This window comes from Corvus hawaiiensis, chromosome 1, assembly GCF_020740725.1.
Source record: "Corvus hawaiiensis isolate bCorHaw1 chromosome 1, bCorHaw1.pri.cur, whole genome shotgun sequence".
NCBI classification, from domain to species: domain Eukaryota; kingdom Metazoa; phylum Chordata; class Aves; order Passeriformes; family Corvidae; genus Corvus; species Corvus hawaiiensis.
In genome coordinates, this window is record NC_063213.1 from 74,467,263 (window position 1) to 74,481,417 (window position 14,155).

The window sequence follows — 14,155 nt, forward strand, 5'->3', positions numbered from 1 at the left end:
TTCTTCCTGATGATATCTAATCTAAACCTACACTCTTTCAATTTAAAGGCGTCGTCCCCGTTCCCATCCCGCCCCCCCCTCCTCCCCCCCCCCCGCCCCGTTACTATCAACTTCAAAGCTTCCTCTTTGAGGACTGGAAACTTTGAACAGTCAAACAAAAAAAAAAAATTGTAGATTATTGCTCCTTATTTCTGTTTTGTAAAGCAAAAAAAAACCTGATTGGCACCACAGATATGCTACATTTCAAATAATGATACCAGGATCTTGGGGGGAAAAATGGATGGCTATATAGCCCTTTGAAGTTAGGTATGGAATTAAATTGTGCACTACCTTGATCTTAATTTTGTTGGGAATAAAAGGAAGATAAGAAACCATCAGGAATATTAGAATTCTAATTTTATTTCTTGCTGCTGAAAAGATGCTATTTTGAGAGATTTTCTGAATGAATGAAATAATAAAGATAGGAAGTGGAGGAGTTCTTATTTTGTTGGGATTTTTTTTCTTAGTGAAGGAAAACAAGTGAGTTTCAACACACTGCAATGGTCCTGGTGTATAATTAAAAGTCATAAATACTCAGGTAAATTTAATTCAAAATTTTGTTCAAATTTAGTCAAAATTTATTTTAAAAAAGCCCACTAAACTGTTCTCTACCTCAGTCTAAATGGCATGAGGATGCTTTTTTTTTTTTCTGAAGATGTGATACATAATATTATGGTCCGTTTACATTTTGGTTTACATCTATTTATGTAGACTGACACACACTGTGATAAAGTGTGTAGGATGTTTTTTAGAATAAATTTTAATCTCAATTTTACATTAGTGTTATAAAAAAAGAGAACAGGAAGTAAACATGGAAATAATAGATCAAAACTGAGTTTTAATTTTAATTATGTATTTTGAACATTCACTTTGGGACATTTCATAAACCTTCAAGACATTTCCCAGATTATAAGACATAACTTCTGAATAATAAAATCTTAAAAATACATTAATGAGTAAACAATGCACTACACTGAGGCTTAATCCAATGTTACTGTATTGAAACCATAATAAAGTGGCAATATTCAGCACAATAAAGAAGTTTACCTAGTGCCTTGCTTGATGGACTCACAGTTAAAAAATATAAGAGCAAGATAAGTTCTGTGGCTAACTCGATTTATCCAAATGTCCTGGCTCTGGAAGAGAGACCAAAGGTAAACAATCATCTCTTTCAAAAATATCATTTCCAATAAAATGCTTTGTTTCTGTTAGGCAAGTCTGTTGCAGGTATTGGCTTCAGCCAGAAAGTCTTCCATTTCTCTCCTCACAGTTTCATGTTTTCTAGACAATAGAAACTAAAAATTACATTGTCTTTGGAATTGTAATTTTCATTGTCATTGTACTGTGAGAAAATATAGAAGAAGCCCATGCAGTCCTGTCATATATTGATATTTCTCCCCAGAAACCAACTAGGACCAAATTAACCTTGAAAACTTAGATCAGCAAGACTGCTCATATGTATGCAGGCACTAGTCCTTTCTGCTTACTCTCTTAACTTTCAGGTATCCTCTGTATTTCATGAATTATGCAAACCCAAGTAAAAGTAATGGTTGAACCACCAATAAGAAAAGGACAAACTGTAAAATTTCAATCCTAAAATTAGGGCCCTGGTTCCAATGTTCTTCTGGGTCCCTATCACAGCAAGAGTAGATTTTGCCAAGAAGTCTAGGTGCAAAATTGGAACCTGCCAAATCGACAATGCCTTTCTCCAAGTTCTCTTCTTCCCCATGTTAAGCAAGCCTTGTCAATAGCTGCACAGCGTTTGGCAACTAAGCCATAAAACAACTCATAACATCACTATTTTGACAGTGTTTACATTATAAAGTAGAGTAGTGCAACAGAGCCACAGGTGTCAGAGAAACAACTGGTGCTGAGGATGTAAAATCAGTACTGCATAGATATGGGGGTGGGAGGATGAAGAGGACTGGGAAGGGTACTTCAGACTAGCTCCAGAATGCAGTAAAAGAACTCTTTGTATCAGTTGAAATTCACCAATCTCATTCCAGCAATGTCTCTTTTGCTTAATATTCAAACAAAAAACAAGCACAGTTCAAGCACTCCCAAATGATTCTTTGATGAAAACTAAAGCCCAGTAAATTAAGACATCCAGGAAATCAACTTCAGCAGGACACTCCCTGGCAAAGTTGAATTGCTAATGTAGGTTTACCCCTAGCAACTTTTTGCCAAACCAAACCACTCAGCAGCTTGAGGCCAGATGCCAGTCCAAGAGACAATAAACCTCTCCAGACCATCAACATCTGGAAGAGCTCCACTGTTGGCTCAAAAGCTGAGTAAACACATGAACTCTGCCTTAAGCCCAACCTAATGAGTCCACCAGAGAGGTGCAACAGTTCAGGCCAGAGCTACACTGACAATTACAAGGCTTGTAGAGTGAAGTTTCTTTCTGACTGACTGAATTAGGTATGTATCTCTCCATTCATTAATGTTGAGGCACATGCATATAGGGAAAGATAAACCTAACACATGCTTATAGGGAAAGATAAACCAAAAAGATAAGACAGTGCATATATATATACATATATTTTTAAACTGACAGACTCCCTACATGGTAACACAGAGACCTTCACAATATAGTGTATTTCTATTCTATAGAAATATTACTTCTTAGCACTGCTCAGATGGATACCATGCCACCCTGAAAATATAAAAAATGGAAAAGCTATGGATAAGATTTTAAAATAAAATATGAAAACTGAAAATTCAACATATCAACAGCATTGCCCAGGCAATCACTTAAATATTTTTTCAATCTAAGTTTCCAAGCACTGGATACTCTGATTTTCCACAAAATAAAAGAGATATATCTCTCAGTCTTCTTCTACTACTTTTAACTAGATTATTCATAACTTCACAGACCAAGGTTTCTCAAAAAGAGGATACAGTGCACTGATTCTGTAACAGTAGGAGATCAAAAGCTATGAGGTGTGTTTTTTGGCATCTTGAGATCTAAAAAGTCTTTTTGTTTGTGACAGGAACTATCCTCAATGTCTACTGTTTCATCTCTTCCTCACTACCTAATGCTTGTTTTCATCTGCCTTTGTTTCCCAGGAACATATGTATTTTAGAAGTGAAAATCCATGGGAAAATTATCTGCTTTTATTAGTCTTTAAATGTGGGCCATTCACATAACAAGAGTACAAACAAAGCAGTGACTAAGCTTAAGACCTATATGAATATGGTGCTTCAAAAGAGGTGAGGAAATCAGTTGTTCTTGACCAGCTGTTAAATTGAAAATGTTCTAATCAGGTAGATACAGTAAGAAATAATCAAAAGGAATCGAATCAGAGCTACCATAGCTTGTGACACCAGGGAGGAACTCCCAGTGGAGGCCATCACTGCATCTGGAGGCTTCAGATACATCTCTGCAGATGGGAGATGGAATGGTCTTGGTAAAAAAAGGGGCTCAGGCACTAACACAGCTCCCAAAGTCAGAAAGAGAAAAATCTATAACCTAGTGTTTGTACCAATACCCAGAATAGTCAAAAGCATAGAAAGATATAAATGTTTACCTTTATATAGGTAAATTTGCTGTCTTCCATCATTATTTTACAGAAAATAAATATATTTTTGGTGTATTTGAGAAGGCTATTAATATTAACTGAGCTAATCACACCAAGGGAATAAAGTCAGGGCCGCTATACACACGTCAGTCATGACGAATTAGCTAATGTCTCAGGCTAGTGGGATGAACCATCAATTGCATTTCAACTATAAGCACCACAAAATATTCAAACTTTGGAATTATGTCTCCTAACATTTTCTCATTTGGTTGTTAGTTAACAAAAGAAAAAAAAAAAAAAATAAAAAAGACTTGTGGGAAAAGAATTGCATCTGTTGCAGATTTGTAATGGAGTAATGCAATATTTGGAGTTATATTATCTCTATAGACAGAACTTTCCAAAGTGATTTAGTCATTTAGGTAGGCATTTAAGCCATAACAACTCAATAGAATTAGGAATTTTCCATAGCAAAGTAAAAAGCTAGGCCGAAATTACATAAAAACTAAAATGGTTTTAAAAATAATCTTAATTTTTAAATAAAAAAAAAATCACATCTCTAAAAATATATTTCAGAATGATGAAGTGAGAGACTGATCTAAATAAACATACAAATACCATGAGTATGAAAAACTATTTGAAAGCAGATTCCTTCACATGAGATTTCTTTAGACTTCAAAAGATATTTTGCCAGACGTGTCTTACTGTTTACATGAGACAACAATATTAGCTTTGGTGATTGCACAGATTTACTTCTGCTTGTTCTGGATCTGTACTGCAATCACTGCAATGCCAACATACCAGTGTAGTTTGTGTGTTGCTTCTGAAAAAAATCCTCAGATTTTTAAATCTTTTTAATGTTATTTGACTAAGGAGCAGATTGAAGCCACTAAACTCATTATGACATAGCATAAACGAAAATCAAGCACCAGGAAAAAAGAAGTTACTTCTTAAAATAACAAGTCAGCTTACAAAAAGCACTCAGAAACCTTTGTTACTACCTGAATTTTAGCCATTGCATCCTGACCTCCCCAAATGTAAAAAATGTCACAAGTTCCTCTCTTCTGCTCCCATCATTCATTATGGGTGGAAATGGCTGAGATGCACAGAAAAGCTTCAACCCTCATTGCAGCCAGAAGGGGTCACATGATGGAGGCCTTGATAAGTCTTAACTTTGAGTGGAGGTAGCCAAGTTAATCAGTGTGCCATCCTGACCACCTCATATATTCTGAGGAAAAAGAAATGTTTTTCCCCTGTGAGCTGGAATGACAATAAGTTAAATCAGTCTGTGAAGGCATGCAGCTCAGTGAATCAGCTCTGGAAGATTCTCAGGGAATCTTTCAAGCTCAGTTTGGTGTTTCAGTCTAAGTGAAATTAATTTTAGCCTAAGACCACAGAGGAAAATTTTTCTGACATCATCTGACAGCTGTCTATATCTTAGCCAAAAGGCCTTTTCAAAATGTTTCCAAAACCTTTCTGTCTCCTTTCAAAACCAACCACCACCATCAAAATATCACCACAACCCTTACAAGAATGCCATTTTCAGTGTTTCTTATTCTTTCATTTTTTAATATTCAAGCTACATTAGATTACATAATTACTTGCTTTCACAGGCGAGAGTCAAGAAAATTCTGGAATTTTGGCTGACCTAAAGGATGCAACTGAAAAGTAAGAAAAAAAATTGTAAGTCCAAAATGTATTTTTAGTATTCTGTCTGTTCTTACCTTAAGTGCACATTTAACTAAAATGAACAATTTGGTGCTGCATAATATATCATAATCTTTATTCTGTATTTAGAAGCCACCCATACTTGGAGATGAAAATTGCATTTAAAACAATAATCTACCTGATGTAAGCCAAAGCATCATAAGTGATGGGGAGCTGCTCTATATAAGCATTTTTCTCATGTTTGAGCAAAAAAACTCTCAACTATTTATCTTTAAAAAAAACAAATAATCCCATGTTATGGACACAGTCTAACAGTGCCAGTTAGATGATTGCTTACTTCAAGCCAGAGGTAGCAACTTGGCTTTGTTCTCCTCATGTTTTTTCCAAGTTTCAGATACAGATAATAAACTATCCATATTATGATGACTTCTTTTGAAGTTAATCATTATCATATATTGCACTATGCTGCATGTCATTTGTGTAATACAGAAAAGATTTAAAAAATGTATGAGGCGAAGATTTCATAAATTTACAGTGCTTACTGCTTGGGGAATACTAAAAAATCACTTAAGAAAGCAGACAATTAATAAACATGATTACAATTTGTAAGAATGCAAAGACTTACTCTGTTTTCCAAAGGAATGGTGAAACCGAAGGAGTTGCGTTTGGTGTAGTCCCTGCATTAAAAATAACTTGCATCAAGAGGAAAACTTACAGCTATTATACTCATCAAAGCAAAGAGTTGCCTTGCAAAGTGAACACAGGAAACCTCATTTGAGAAGCCAACTCATGTTGCAAAGTTTTACATGAAAACTGAGCAGGCTGCATATCCTTGACATATAAAGTTCATAACAACTGACACTTTTAAACCACTTTTAAACAAAAAGGATAGATTTATATGTTCTACAACATGAATTCTGGAAAGCCTGTAACTTAAGACAGGAAATATTTAGGCCATTTTTATTTCTATAAAAGGACAAACGATTTTATAAATGTTCCACTGCCAACTGATATTTTAGACTGTTAAATTTCAGCAAGAGTATATTTTAATTAACATGTTGAATGTACTAAAGATATATCCTCAATTCTCTTTTTGCAACTCATTACTTTGTGAGCATAATGCCTCAGATCAAGCATTCATTTGAATAAACAGGAACTTCAGTAAGGAAAGGATTCATTTGCATATCCAATTTGCATCCAATGTAGTCTGAGCTCTGATTTTAAGCATATGACTTATTGGAACTGACCTGCTAGAGGACAGGCACCAGCTGAAATACCATTCTGAACCAGAGATGACAGCCATAAGAGTGAAGGTGTCACCCTTACTAGCAGAATCTGCTCCTCACGCTACAGACCGGTAATTCATCATCAGTTTACTTGCTCAGACAAATGGTGAATCATGAATTGTCCCTCTACTCTTTTATGGATCACAACTGGTATCACACGAGCTACTGTTATTCAAATGCATGCACATGTACACTCCCTTTATGGCTGCCTGTAAATCATAAAATCCTTATTCGTCAGTATTTGCAGGGATACCATGGGAAGTGCTACAAACTCTTAGTAGGTGTTAAAAGAGAAATCAGGGTCGTGAGCAAATTCTGTCAGCACAAGTGCCAGAGAAAACAAGGCAAGCAGAAGAAGATCAAGTTATGAATGAGTTTCCATGGATCAATAAAGGACAAAAAGGAAGCTTTGCTGATGGTTGGGAAAGAAGTTTAGGGGTGAGGAAATTGGTTTAAGAATAAAAATTGGAAATAATATTAATCATATCACAATTTTTGAACACAATTAAGAATGCTGTATTTGGAGTATCTTTTTGTTTGTAACGCAAACAATTTATGCTCTAGTAAGAGCTTTATAGCATGTCCAGTGCATCTGTTTCACAGAAAAAATAGCTAGCCTAAGTTATTTAAAAAACCATGTTAGGATCACTGAACTGAAGGATTTTGCTTTGAAAAAAATTAACTAATGCAGCTTGAGTAGGTTTTAGACCACAATGCTTGCACTTCCTATGTAGCCAGCATTTCAGACTCAAACTATCTTGCTCTGTACAGGATGTGGGGCCTTCACACTTCCTACTTTTGAAAATTATCTGTATTTCAAGGGAGTGATCATCAAACTAGGGATAAAACCACAATCATTTATTTAAAGGAATGAACCACACAGCAACTTCCTCCTTGCATGAACTCTTTTACTTGTGTCTCTAATCTAAAGCCTTTATTACACACTGTGCCCTACATCTGGGCCTCAGCAGGTTCAGAGGTACAAGATAGCTACAACTGGTATTTGACCTGAATAAATGCTGTGAATAATGCTGGAGAAGCCTAACCCCAAATGAACACAAACTGTCACATAAAAACTAAATCCAAATAGATTAATTTAAATCTCAATTAAAACAAAAATAATAAAATTCTTTTTTTCTTTTTTTGTTTTTTTTGCTTTGTACTTTCTTTGTTGATAACAGTAAGGGCAGCATTTCCTTTTCATTATATTCCCCTTTTATGAACTCACCCATTTTTTCCCTTTTCAAGCATTTTAAACTATATTATGTTTATTTCACAATATAATATAATACAGAATAACTTCTGAGCTGTTATTTCTAAGTTAACACCTTACTTTCATACAGCAAATAATATTCCACTTGGACAGAATTACTGGGTGTATTGAAACTTGTTAAGCGTTCTATTGAAACAGATAAGTATTTGTCCTATACTATTACAGAGACAAATGCAAAACAACTATTTTGTCTTTTGCAAAGTTTACACAAAGTAATAGAAGGAAACAGTGAGAAAGAATGATAAATCGATAATAACGTTAACAGAATATTACATTCTTATTAAATTATTATGTTTCTAATAAAATTAAATCTGAGGCTTAATGGCCAAACTGTATACAATAATGGTATCTAAACAGCTGAATATTGAAAAGAGTCTAATACATTGAAAAATCCACCTTGCCTCACAAACAGGAACATAGACAAGGCTGAGGCATTTAATGCTTCCTTTGCTGCAGGGGTTCCAGAACCCTGACCTGTAGGACCATAACTCTGAGAATGATAACTCCTAGCCAATCTTGAACTTGTGCAGCATTTCCTGGTCCAACTGGATCTCTATGAGTCTATGAAGGCTTGTGGGATTCATCCAAGAATATTCAAATAGCTGGTTGATGTCATTCCAAGAGCTCTCTCAAGAATTTTTGAACAGTCTTGGGAGTTTGGAGAGGTTCCAGCTAACATCCTGATTAAGGGCAAGAGGGATGACCCTGGAAACTATAGGCCTGTCAGTCTCACTTCAGTGCCTGGTTACATTATGGATATGATTATTCTGAGACTTACTGAAAAACGCATGAAAGTCAACACAGTCATTGGTCACAGCCAGCATGGGTTCATGAGGGGAAAGTCCAGATCAATAAACTTAATTTCATTTTATGACAGCTACCCACCTAGTTGATCAAGGGAAGCCAATTGATTTAATCCTTTTGAAATTCAGTAAAGCTTTTGATACTCTCACAGTGTCCTTCTGGACAAAATACCTCTCACAGTGTCTTTCTGGACAAAATGTCCAGCACACAGCTGGATAAACACGTCTGGCCACCAGTCATTAGTGGGGTTCTGCAGGGCTCCATTTTATGCCATTCACTTCAAAATCTTCATAAAATACTTGGCTGAAGGATTAGAAGTTATGCTAAGTAAATATGCCAACGATATTAAACTGGGGGGAGCTGTTGACTCCCTCAAAGGCAGAGCGGCGCTGCAGAGAGACCCTGACAAGTTAAAGAGATGGGCAATCACCAACCATATGAAGCTTAACAAGGGAAAATGATTCTGCATCTGGGACAGGGCAAACCCAGGTGTCTATACAGACAGAGAGGCTGGAGAGCAGCCCCACAAAAAGGAGGTCTGGGAGTACTGGTGAATGGAAAGTTGAACACGAGTCAGCAGCGCCCTGACAGCCAGGAGGGCCAGCCCTGTCCTGGGGGGCATCAGGCACAGCATGGCCAGCCGGGCAAGGGAGTTTGTCCCGCTCTGCTCTCTGCTTTGTGCATTTTTTGGGCACTGCAATATTAGAAGAATATAAAGCTATTAGAAAGCATCCAAAGGAGGGCTACAAAGTTGGTGAAGGGTCTGGAGGGGAAGCCATATGAGGGATGGCCGAGGTTACTTGGTCTGTTCAGCCTGGAGAAGAGGAGACTGAGGGGGAGACCTCATTGCAGTCTACAAGTTCCTTGTGAGCAGAAGAGGAGAGAAAGACACTGATCTCTTTGTGGTGACCAGACCTGAGAGAATGGCCTGAATTTTTGTCAGGGGAGGCTTAGGCTGGATATTAGGAAAAGGTTCTTCAACCAGAGGGTGGTTGGGCACTGGAAGAGGCTCCCCAGAGAAGTGGTTACAGCACCAGCCTGGCAGAGTTCAAGAAGCATTTGGGCAATGCTCTCAGGCACATGGTATGACTTGTGGGGTGTCCTGTGTAGGGCCAGGAGTAGGACTTGATGATCCCTATGGATTCCATCCAACTCAGGAAATTTTATGATATGTAAAGCAAAAGCCTTATTCTGCAAATACTTCCATGGAAGAGCTATTTATTCAGATAGACAGTCCTATTAAAATAAACTGGGCACATTTGTAAAGTTATCCATGTGCATAACTGCTTATTAGATCATATACCCTGCAAGATGAAGCAGGTAAGTTCATACTACCTGAAATTTTCCCAGACCATATTATTTCCAGCTGAGGTCACTGAATTTCTGGTTCATTCACTGATGCTTTTAGAAGCTGTCACACTGATGACTGCAACAGTTTCCCAGCCAAAAAAGGACAAGAGCCTGTCATTTGTGTGGCAAAGTAGCAACCGTCTATCAGGCAGAGCCATGTATACTATACACACATACATATAACATCCGTCATCAGCATAAAATTGAAAGCACAAGAATAAACATTAGCAAAAGCAACAATACTAGAGAGACCTACTTCATGAAAAGGATAATGTCAGGCAGGTAGATTAATGAACACTGCCAGTGGCAATGAGCAAGGCCAAATGGCATGTTCCATAGAAAGTACACACACCCCACTTATTTCGTATGTGACAGTAGTGCCTCTGGAAGGGTTGTTTCTTTAGTGTAAAGTGGAATGCATCACTATTTCTGTGCTCCACTCCTTTGTTAGTTTTGCTAGTCCATAAACTAAATAGGATAACAAAACAACGTATGAGGGTCAGCACACTTCCAAAAAGCATAGGCCAGCCTTTTTTTTGTCAGTTCTCTCTGTGAAAAAAATTACCTTGAAGTTAATAACAGAACCATCTTAGACTGTGTTTTAATTTAGATACATCAACTATAGGAACAAAAAAAGGTACACTGAGATAGGATCACAGAGGTGTTACCAGCATTTCTATTTGACCCAGCCTTTACCAGTGGCACATCTGTCTTTGGAGCTGCCAGGCAATGGCTCTGCCAGACACAGAGGAAGCTTCTGGCAGCTTCTCAAAGAAGCCATCCCTGTAGCTGCCCTGCCACCAAAGCTTGGCTGTGCAAAGACAATACAGTTTGTTAAGATAATTTTCTAATAACAGACCTATTCTTGTCTAAGGGGCATAAACTATGTCTGATGATCTCCTGGAAGGCTTCATTCAACACCTTATTCTCAGGGAGAATCAAATCTTTTTAGCCTTCCTGATGCCAGTATGCAGTTAAAAGAACTGCCAGAATTAAGAGTTGATCATGCTCTAGTAGGATCTCTGTTCTTCTATGCAGAAAACATGCTAAAAGGCTTCTGCCTCCAGCAGGAAGGGGACAAAGCATTAAAAAAGGTAAAACAAATCTATTACATGGAATGACAACCCTAAAGGGACTGAATCTTTAGTCTCTAATTTCACACATGTCACATGTTCTGTCATGTAAGATTTCTGGATGTGGCTACCTAAATGATGCCATCTGCAATCAGAGCAAAAAAAAGTGTCTCTTTAGACTTTGATTCAGTCACTTTTATTCAGCTCAGAAATTCACAGTGACTAGGACTGCCTTTGACAAAGTGCGACCTACCAGAGTCACAAGACCTTCTCAAAATAAGTTCAGAAACAATTCTCAGCACTACAGACATTATATCATCACCTTTAGAAAAAGCTTCAGCAGCCCACTCTCTAAAAACAAAAGCTTTGTCACCTTGAGGTAAAAGACTGCATATTCCATGGCATAAGAGGCAGCAATATAAAAATATATCAATTGATACAATTCACCAATATTCAATCCATTTGCAACAGTTCGTTGCTGTAGCATAACAAAGAAATCTTTGGTCTAAAAGGTTTGACAATGTAATTAACCACACAGTATATAAAGCAAATAATGCATCTGAGATTCACTACTGAGCTATTTTTCTGATTTTATTAGCCCTTGAATTGAACTAAACATGCTTTTCTGTTCACTATAACTTTGAAACTCAGCTTTTAAAAAACATGACCCAATGAGTCATAAAAAGGTGTGATTCCTAAAGCCAAAAATAGCACTTAAATTTTATGAAAAATCTGCTGGGATTTGGAAGCATGGAAATGGATTTTTCTGCTGTGTGTTAGAGGTAATAAATTGACAGGTGTTCCATACATACAAGCGTATGTATGGAAGTTTCCCGGAAAAAAAGCATGCTATGATGAAAAAAAAAATATAATCACATTAACTATACCAATAGCTTAAATTTCCCGTAAGTATGGCCTTTTCAAAAGCTAAGACTGGTTTCTTTTTCTAAGAAACTGAAATATTAGATCTTCAAGTGTCATTTTACATCAGTTTAAGCTCTTCTGAAACAGACACCAAGCAATTGCTTGTTTGAAATACTCATTCTCTACTGAACAACTGCCCTCAATTCCGTATCTCCATGTGAAACCTTCATAAGAAGCAGTGAAGGCCCTGAGGCAAAAGCAGGGGAGCAGCTGCATGGTATATCTTGCTTTCTGTACCGTGATGCAAAACATACACAGCACTTGCAGAGGTCCATGGAAGCTGATGCAGTTGCACCCAAGGACAGCTAGATCAGTATTTTTCAGAGAGCATCAGTTGGTGGCAAATATCTTTAATATGAATGTTTTCTTTTGCCTAAGTATCTATACTACAAGGTAATAATATTTATCTTTTATTTTAGTTTCAAAAAGTCATTTTTACATAGCTGACAATTTATGCTGAGGAAATAATAGCATTTAATTTACCAAACAGAGTTTTCTCTAACCTTTTATCTTACTATTACTTCTTAATATTCCTAAAGGCTGGAACAACTAAAGCAATCTACCAGGCAGCCACAACACTACAACAAAACCAGTCCTTCATGACAACAAGAACAAACAATTTCAGGGTATTAAAATAAACCTAGAATAAAAAAGAGCTTAGAGTTCAATGTAAAGAAAAAGACAGTGATTACTCTGTATACATACAAACACCCTCACAAGAAATCTAATTTTTGCTTGGAACTGTTTGTGCCAACAAAATTTCTAACTGAAAAACAATGACAGAGAAGGAATAGCTGCTTACTCTGGAGCTGTTGAGGTAATTGTCTTGGATGATTCTGCAATTTATCATACAATTCCAGCCTCCAAACTGTCTAGTGCAAACGTGTGCGGATATCCACAGACACATACCACTCAGAAAAAAGACAAATAAAACCAAGACCTCCAAAACCTTGATCCTTATTTCTGTTAGGAGAAAAAATTAAATAACCAAACCCACCAACACACAATTTCAGGAATGCTTTTATATGATTGAAAGGTTCATATCACATGCAGATATTATGTTCCAGATGCATAGAATTAGAGAAAGATTTATTTGTTTCTTTGTTTGTGTGTTTGTTTATTAACTACCTGTGAGCATCTGAAGTACAACACAGTTAACTGGGTATATTGCAACTCTCAGCACTACTAGGAAAATGCTATGACATAATGTTTGCATTAGGAAAACCACACATTTCTAGTATTAACAAATTACCTTCAGAAATGTAAGCAAGCTAGAACAAAACTGAGCTATTTTACAATATAAATCCCCTCCCTTAATTACTTTAGGGAAATACTCTTGATGCTTTGAAACAGTGTACATGGGGGTTTTTGTATTGAACTCTTCTACCACCTTGAAACCTGCAGATAAGATAGTAGAAAGTTCAAATCTAATATAGTTGCAAAAACTCAAAGTGTTCAAATATTCTTGAATTAAAGAGGACTTATATTTCTGCTAATGGAAAAGCGGTATTCAATTCATACATTGCTAAAGCCTTTGTCATCTATAAATTATGAATTACCAATCAGGATATAATTAATATAAATGTGTCTTAAACACAAACACATGCATGCATTTTGTAACACTGTGATTGCATAGCCAGACAAAATTTTAGTATAGTATGTGAGCAAAAGGGGCAAAGGCAGGTAGATGCAGTTGCAGGTAGGAGGCACTCAAGTAACAAAAGTTGTCAGGAGAAAAACAGATAAGCAGAGGGAGTTAAAAGTGGCAGAAATCCTGCTGAATATTCTGGAAGAACAACTGGCAGGACAGAAGCAAACCAAACAATCAGGTAAGCAGCCTCCCCTTCTGGGGAGGAGCAAGACCATAAAAACATCTGGCATATGACAGATGAAAGAGGCAAGCCTACTTCACTTCCAACTTGTCTCATCAAAGAACTCTTAGGCCTGATCATTCAAGTCTCTGAAAGCAAGGACCCACAAGAACTGCAGCCATCATTATTAAACATGGAATTGTATAGTCAAAACTAATTTAGAACATATATTTTAAAAACTACATATTTCATATTAGCAATAATGATTAATATTGTGTAAGAATGGTCATTAGCAGGAAGTATACTGTTCGTGAGAGAAGTTAGTAAAATTCAGTTTTAAAGCTTAAAACTGGCCTGCTTTTTCAGTCTGCAAATGCTCCTATTCCAGAGTTCTCTAATTCCCTAGGTA